The sequence below is a fragment of the Microtus oregoni genome, unplaced genomic scaffold (assembly GCF_018167655.1).
Source record: "Microtus oregoni isolate MIOR12 unplaced genomic scaffold, Mior012 000102F_ref0000329, whole genome shotgun sequence".
In the NCBI taxonomy this organism is placed as follows: Eukaryota; Metazoa; Chordata; class Mammalia; order Rodentia; family Cricetidae; genus Microtus; species Microtus oregoni.
Window position 1 is genome coordinate 3,835,937 of NW_024544716.1, and position 8,339 is coordinate 3,844,275.

General features: G+C 47.6%; 1 long non-coding RNA gene across 1 annotated transcript; it reads left to right on the forward strand.

The window, feature by feature from the left end:
• The first annotated feature begins 977 nt into the window (after positions 1-977).
• On the forward strand, positions 978-5,618 carry LOC121443172. The gene is made up of 3 exons (XR_005973638.1): positions 978-1,125; positions 2,578-2,719; positions 5,503-5,618. It is a non-coding gene; the product is annotated as an uncharacterized LOC121443172 (long non-coding RNA).
• Positions 5,619-8,339: the final 2,721 nt, after the last annotated feature.

The window sequence follows — 8,339 nt, forward strand, 5'->3', positions numbered from 1 at the left end:
AGGATCCTGTTAAGGAGAACAGCAAAGCCTGTAAGGACATGGAAAATTTTAAGAAACTTTGCTTGATCCGGAGCTGGTTAAGGCACTGGGTTCAAGAAACTTTTTAGCATCAAGAGTTAGCTGGAAGCAAAAACTTTTGCAAAAATGCAAACCAACTGTCCCTAGCAGCTAGCCCCCTGTGGATACCCAGCTTTGTGGTCTAGACAGGAGCAGAAAATAACTGCTGGGGGGAGGGCGGGGGCATATACAGAAGCAGAAGTAGCCGCTTAAAGGAGGAAGAGGACTACAGAAACAGCATACCCAGTCCTCAGCAAAACTAACCCCATGGACTCTTAAGTAAACCTGGCTTGCCTATATATGTCAATCCCAAATGAGGAGTGGGAGCCCTCCCCACTGCGCTGCACTGTGAGTGATGGCTTTGAGCTTCCAGCTAGCTGGGTGGAATTTTGTGCACTGAATAAACCTTGCATCTGCATTCTGGACGTGACTGGATCCCAGTGGTGGTCTCTCTGGGGGTCTCAGCTTGGGCACAACAAGCCCAGAGCACAAACAACGGGGTGGGGGGGATGGGTGAGGGTGGGCTGGGGGTGGGAGGGCGTGTCTTTGGAGCCGCAAATATACCTACAGGTTCTGCCACTAAACGTGTAACGCACACACAGTAGACACTGAGGCGGTACAGCTGGCAAAGCCACCCGAGACCAGATGATCATTCCTCGGGACAGCAGGGCCTCCGAGGACAGAAACTAGCCAAGCTTAAGAACTGCCAGCGAACACAGCACGCCTGCAAGCCTCCAAGCGGAAGTGCGCCTCTTCCTTCCGTTCTGCGCCGCACGAGACGGGGCGGGGCAACGCGGGAGGCGGGGGCGGGGCCTTGCGTTGACGAACAGCTCCCGGAACCAATTAATGCAGCCGCAGCGGTCCGGCCTCCCCGGCGCGCCCCTTCCAGGGGCTGTAGACGCCCCCCAGGCCCAGCCTTGCACCGCGCCTCACTGAGTCGCCGGCCGCTAGATCCTCCGGGTCCTCGCCTAGCTCTCTCCCGCGGTGCGGGCGCGTCCCCAAGGCCCGGGTGCCAGGCGTGCTTCCTTGCTCATCCCAAGCCTCCCGCGAGGACTGCTGAGGCCGCAGGTCTGTGGCTGCGGGGTCGGGCCGCCAGGGCACTGGCCGAGCCGCGTCCACGGGACACGTGGGCGGGGCTTGGGAGGGAGCACGGCTGAGCGGGAGCGAGTGCCCAGACGTTTTCGGGGTTGCTCAGCACCTGGCCCACTCGTGGACTCGCCAGGTGCGCAGGGGAGTGGCTCCAGGTGTACGGTGGCGGCGTGCATCCCGATCGGCAGTCGTGCTATTGCCTGCGGGTCCCATAGCTGAAGTCTGGCCGGGGCTCCGCGTCCCGCTGGCCAGAGCAACTTTTTGTTTCCTGGTTCGTGGGGTTGTTGCAATCCAGACGCGTGTCATAATTAGCACTTGGCGTGTTTGTTAACTTTCTGTCTTAACAGGCACGGTGAACGCATTATGGGCCCTCTATAGCCCCTTGTCCCGCCTAGGGCTAGCAGGACGTGAATCACCAAGGGGGAGGGGATCCCAGCTGTGACTGCAAGACTTTGAAAAGATACCTTTTTTTTTTTTTTAAACTCCCTCACTTTCTTCGTTTCTTGTGCTTTGAGGCACAGCATTTAAGTCTGTGTTTCTTCTCATTATTTTTGAATGAGCGAATCTTCACAAAAGCGTTGTGTCTTGTTGGCTTGCTCTGTTGCATTGAGCAAACCGTTAGGTAAACATAGACTTTGGTACCTTGTGTGCAGGTTGGATTAGCTGCCCAAACAATCTCCTCTCACTACTCCTCGGGGCTTTAATAGATAATTAGTAAAACGCTATTCATTATTCAGAGGAACGAGGCAAGATGTTCTGGGGGGGCGGGAGGGACTGGTGCCAGCTTACTCACCGCCACGACACCCCCGCCTCCCCCCCTCAGCTTCCAAACTAGGTAACTGTTCCCACAGCTACACCCACTGTTGCTCCCCAGGGAGAGCAGCCACCCTGTTTCCGCACAGCCCCGCCGTCTTTGACACTAAGACATCTAGCTTAGCCGCGGGTGTTTCAAAGAACACAGGTGCTAAAATTCAGGTATCAGCAGCAATGTTTCAGTTCTTCAAAATCTGGCTGTCACAAGTTTACTAGGAATCCCTTCCCCATGGCCAGTTCTGTGGGAGCATCAAACCCACTACTTTCTCTAGGAACTGAGAAAACAGTGTAAAACTGTGTCACGCAACATATCACATAGTTAGTGTTAGGGTTCAGGGGAGGAAAATGTCACAAGACTTGGAGCCTCCAAGATGGCTTCCTGGAAGAAGGGCTGGGCTTCTTCACGTGTCTCACCGGTATCCCTGACTCCCGGAGTACCTGGAGAACCCATGCTTTAGAAATATGGTTGAGTCCAATATTTGTGTTGCCTCTTTAAAAGCTGCTCAAGATTTATATGGGAGGGTCTGCTGGCAGCCGACTTTAAGAGCATAAGGGTGTATTGGGGTAAAGAGAGTGTTGACATATCCGTGTGGGCATTTATCTGGGTGTTGTTTGTAGGAGTGGTTGGAAGAACAGTGCACATGAATCTTTGACATCATGATGTACATCCGGCAAAGAAGAGAGACGAAAACCGTAGAAGTTTCCGAGGGTTGTCCATCACCGAAAGAAAATGTGAAGTTGGAAAAGAAACTGCCATCTGGTAGGTGATCTGAGCTAAGGCGGCATTTGGATTACTTTCTGCGTATTAGCGTATGTCACCATCTAATATGTGAAAGATGGTGAGACTTCTGAAGGACACTTGTTCCGCACCCAGACGTTCAGATTGTGCTTTGATTATATTGGCTTTCAGCTATAATCAGTAAACGAGCTTTGATGAGAATCCTTGGTAAGTTGTCTGTTGATTAACTTTCGGTGGCGATGTCATCAGGTCCTCCGAGGCTTCGCCTGCCCCACCTGGCTGTCCCTTTCCCTAATGCCTTGTCTGGTTTGTGTGTGCGTATGTACCACCAGGCAGCCTTAGCTTGCCTCAGTCCCATTTCATTATAGTCTTTGAAAAAGAAATTTAACATTTTGTATTCAGTCAAATTCCGAAAGTTATCTCTTTCGCTTTATTTTGGGGGTGAGTAGGGGATGGAGGAGGAGGAGAAAAAAAATGAGAACTTGGTGAAACGTTTTTATAATGCTGAGCAGTTGCTAAGTGACCCCCCGTCACATTTTCTAAGTAAACATGGCCAAAATTTTTAAAGTAAGCTTGAAAAGCTCCACACACATCAGAGCCATTTTTGGTATTGGACATAATTAATCCTTTGTAGCTAGATGAATTCTTAGCAGCCAGAGCTAATAGGTAGCAGAAAAAGCTGTTTAATAAGATAAAAGGTGCCTATGTTGGAAAGTCAGGCCACTCGGCTGAGTTAATGGGAGCCAATGCATGTGAGGTAATTTGGAGTAGTTTCTGATGATGGTATACAGTTAAAATGCATGTTAAATTGTGCCTTGTGTCTTTCTCTTTTTAAATTGCATTTATTTATTTACCTTGGATGTGTGTGGTGACCCGACAGTGTATGCATGTGAAGGTCCAAGGATAACTAGCAGGAGTCTGTTCTCTTCCTACCTTGTGGATTGTAGAAATCAAAGTCAGGTCATCAGGTGCGGCAGCAAATGCCCTTACTCACCCAGCTGCCTCACCAGCCCTTCGGTTGTTTCTTGTTTGTTCTTAACAATTTATTTGTTTTTAAGCATATGAGTGTTTTGCCTGCAGGTATGTGTATACACTACTGGTGTGCCTGGATGCCCTCTGAGGTCAGACTTGGGTATCGGGACACCCGTGAGCTGTAGTTACAGATGGTTGTGAGCCAGCCACCATGTGGTGGTTGGAACTGAACCTGAGTCCTCTGCAAGAGTACTAAGTGCTCTTAACTGCTGAGTCATTGTTCCAGCCCTGTTTTGGTTTGTTTTAAATTGAAAAAGAAAAAAAAAAACTTTGAAGATTGCCCATTTTATGAAATCATGTCAGAAAAAAGGCAACCCTGAAAATTAAAGACATTTTAAAAAGAAGGAAAAGCTACTCCTACTGACTTCCTTGCCCTGAAAGAAGCAGAGATGACCATGTTTATCTTGCTGTCTGGATGTCGCTGTCTCCACGTGGTTGCTCAGAAGCAGGCATACGTAGCTTTATAAAACTGAGCACGGTCCATGTGCTGTTGGGGAAGTTGCTGCTTGCCGTTACCAGGTCCCGAGCCTTTTCCTACGTACACCACATGCGTGTGCCTGATGCCCTTGGCAGTCCAAGAAGGGCATCGGTTTCCTTGGAGCTGAAGTTGCAGACAGTTTAAGTCACCATGTGAGTGCTGGGAGTGGAACATGAGTCCTTTGTAAGAGCAACAAGTGTTTTTAATTCCTGAGCCGTCTCTCCAACCCCCAAGATATTTACTTAAATCCATATCTGTATTAGTTAGGGTTTCTATTTCTGTGATGAAACACTATGACCAAAAGCAGCTTGGGGAGGACAGGGTTTGTTTTGCTCACAATTCGATATCACCAAAGGAAGTCAGGGTAGAAACTCAAGCAGAGCAGGAGCTGAGAGGCAGGAGTTGTTGCGGAGGCCACGGAGGGATGCTCCTTACTGGCTTGCTCCCCGTGGCTTGCTCAGCCTGCTTTCTTACAGCACCCAGGACCCAGCTGTTGCACACACAGCTCACAATGATGGGGCCTGCCCTTATCAATCACTAATTAGGAAGCTCCATTACAGACTGGCCTGCAGCCAGTCTTGTGGAGGCAATTTCTCAAGTGCACAGTCTTAAGGAGGCCATTTCTCAAGAGAAGTTCCCTCCTGTCAGCCGAATCTCACTTGTGTCAAGCTGACATAAAAGCTAGCCAGCCCATTTCCAAAGCAGTTGTCTGCTCCATTACCATGTATCTCTCTTGCAGTGGTCACACCGTGCAGGTGCTCTACCACTAAGCCACACCCCCAGCTCATGAATTAGCATTTTTAAATTCCAGATTTGCCAAGATTTTTTTTTAAGTATAGCTTGTTCTTTTGTCAATGCTAGAGAATTGCATGAGTTTTAACATGTTTTCCTCTGTCTGTTAACATTTATTGTCCCTTTTCCCTCTTTTGTTCATTGCCTATTCATATCCTTAATCTGTTCCCCACTAGGATATTCATCCTTACTTCTTATCCTTAAATCTCCTATGTTTGTATTTTTTCTAGTTTGTTGACTTTTGGTCAATGCTATATTCTGTGAAATTTATTTTTCATAAGTGTCTATGTGTGTCTGTGTGAAGGTTGTACCCATGGGCACAGACTGAAGGAGAGCATCAGATCCCTTACAGCTGGTGTTACAGCTGCTGTGAGCTGCCTGATGTGAGTGCTGGGAACCAGACTCAGGTCTTCTGCAAGAGCAGCGAGTGATCTTAGCAGTGGCACTGTCTCACCTCCCCAAATGCTACATTCTTGTTTGATGTGTTTCACTTTTCTAAAAGGTTGTGCCCCTGGAAGGTTCTGGAAGATCCTGTCATCTGTGGTTGGCGGAATCGTGGCCCTTTGCATTGGACTTCTTACATCTGTCTACCTGGCCACCCTGCATGAGAATGATTTGTGGTTTTCCAATATTAAGGTATGGGCTACTTTAGACCATTATTATGTGATCTACTCATTTGTTTCCCTAAGAGCTAGCCATGTAGGTAAATGACCAGGACCACACAGTTTAGGCACTAGAGTCCAACCCACTTTCTTATCCCGGCATGGTAGTGCACATCTGTAATCCCAGTACTCAGGTGGAAGAAGGAAGATCGGGCATTCGAAGGCCAGCCTGGGTTATGTGAGAACTTGTCTTCCCAAGAAAGAAAAGAATCCTGGGTCTTAGAAGGGTTTGACCTGAGGGTAAGAAGACTTATGTGTTCATCTTTTAAAAATAGCATCAAAATTTGTATTATCAGGTGAGTTTCTCCTCGGTATGGTGTTACCCACATTGACCCAGCACTAGGGAGACAGGCAGAAGGGTTGCTAGTTGAGGCTAGCCTGGGCTACGTAGTAAGCATCTGTCTGGAAAGCGCCATGGATATGACTGAGTTAGTAAAGTGCTTGCTGCACAGGAGTGAGGCCTTGAGTTCGAATCTTTAGCAATTGTGTAAAAAGTAAGGTGTAGCAGTGCACTTTTACATGCCCAGGTCTAGTGAGAGACTCTGTCCCCTAAGACTCAAGACACACGGCTTCTGAGGAATGTCACTCAAGGTCGACCTCTGGTCTCCATTCATGTGCAGATACAAATGCATGTGCCTGTGTGTCCCCATCCCCCTATACACATGCAGGAAGAAGAAGGAGAGAGAAAATTGAAATTTGTTATTTTTGATCGATTTAGTTTTACTGTGGTTATTTTAAACTGTTGTATTTGTCAAAATACGGGTTATGAGACTGGCATAGTAGGCTGCTCGGTGAAATCCAGTGGAATGTTAGAGAGGAGGGTTTAGGATTGTTTTGTTACTTTTCGTTTTGATTGTATATATCTGTGTGCAAACTGGGTTATGGTGGAAATTTTATTTATCAATTTATTTGATTTATTTTTTCTGTCTGTTGATTGCAATAGGCAAAAAGGAAGGAAGAAACTCAGATGGAGCCCTCATCTCCATCAGGAGCTTCAGACTTTCCAGTACTGTGTGTGCAAGTGCAAATGAACTTGAGTGGAAAGCCATCAGTTCCTTACAGTCGAGGGGCAGGGTCGACTCTCCAAATATCATTTTGTTTTCTTTCTGTCTTAGAATTTCCAGAACCTGCTGGCATCGTTTCAGGGCATGTCTGTGACTTCATAGAAGGAAGCTTGCCTGTTGCCAGGGGTTTTGATATAAATATGCCTTGCTTTTTTTTCTTTATGATTTGCATTATTACTTATATATAGTATGCATGCATGTGTATGCACCTGCCTATAGGTACTAGTGTCTGTGAGAGGCCAGAAAAGGGTATCAGATCCCCTAGGGCTGAAGTTCCAAGAGCTTGTGAGCTGTTGGATATAGGTGCTGGGAACTGAACCCTGATCCTCTGGAAGCACATGTAATTGCTGAGCCATCTCTCCAGCCCCAGATAATGCTTCTTTGTGAACATTAATATCTTTATTTTGGATAAAGGCTAAGATGCCTCTATGGGACTAGGTAGCCAAAGTTAAATGCTAATAGCAGTATGGCAGAAAGACATGTTGGAAGAGCTATTGAATCAAGCTCTTTAAAGTATATGAGCGTCCTTGCTCACATCTTATAGAACCAAACCATCATCAAGATGCTTGGGTACCCTAGACTGTTCCCTGGGTCAGAGTAGTCATTGTACTACATTGTGTTATGTTTTCAATCCAGAGTTGAGCACCTGTTTTGTGGGTAACACTGTACGAAATTTGTGGAGAACTTGGAGGGACTAACAAAGGCCTCAGCTTGTCTAACATACTAAATGGGGTAAATATGTACCAGACACCTGCAGTATTAAGTGGACACTGTGCTTAATGGTAGCAGTACAAACGGATTAGACAAGGCCCTTCCCCGATGTGGGTGATACTCTTGAGAAGAACACAGGCAAGGTTTCAGACAGTTAAGATTGTGGCACACATCCTGAGTCCATGCTCTGACCTGGGTAGAGTTCTAAGGAAGCCCATGGTTGGGGCTACAAGTATTGGCTAAGGAATCCTGAAGGGTAAACAAAAGAAGAGACCCAGGGAGGGGAAATGAATGGGGGAGGAACAGTGCTCAAGGCCGGGAGGCAAGGGAGAGCTGGGTGTGCCGGTGGCAGTAGACTGTGCCCAGAGAAGAGAAGGGGAAAGGGTAGACTGTGTATAGCAGCTGCTGGTGGGGAAGGACCTGTACTCTGTCTCAGAGACTGGCCTTTGAGTGTGTGGTGAGCCCTGTGTCGTCTAACGAGGCTGCAGCTCTTCCCTGGGGAGCTGTCTCCAGTTGTGGCATGGAGAATGGATTGAGGAGGGCAGAATAAAGCTAGAGCCCACTGCGGAGTTAATCCTGTTCAGTGGATTCTATGAGACCGGAATATCCAATTAGGATATCCCGTAAGTGATTATCTTCTGTGAGCCAGGCCCTCCTCTAGGCTTGGAAATCCGGCATTGAAGGAGACTTAATTTTGATGCGGGGGACAAAAATCAGAAAGAAGAATCAAAGCAGATGGTGAGTGATTAGGGGCCTCTTTAGAGTCGGGGTGAAGCTGTTGACCTCAAGGGTGAGGTAAGACATGGAAACCAGAACCCATGTGGTAAAAAGGGGTAGATGCCATCGCAGGGAAGTGGCTCCAAAGCGGGAATGAAGTTGACCTGTCCAGAATCAGAGAGGAG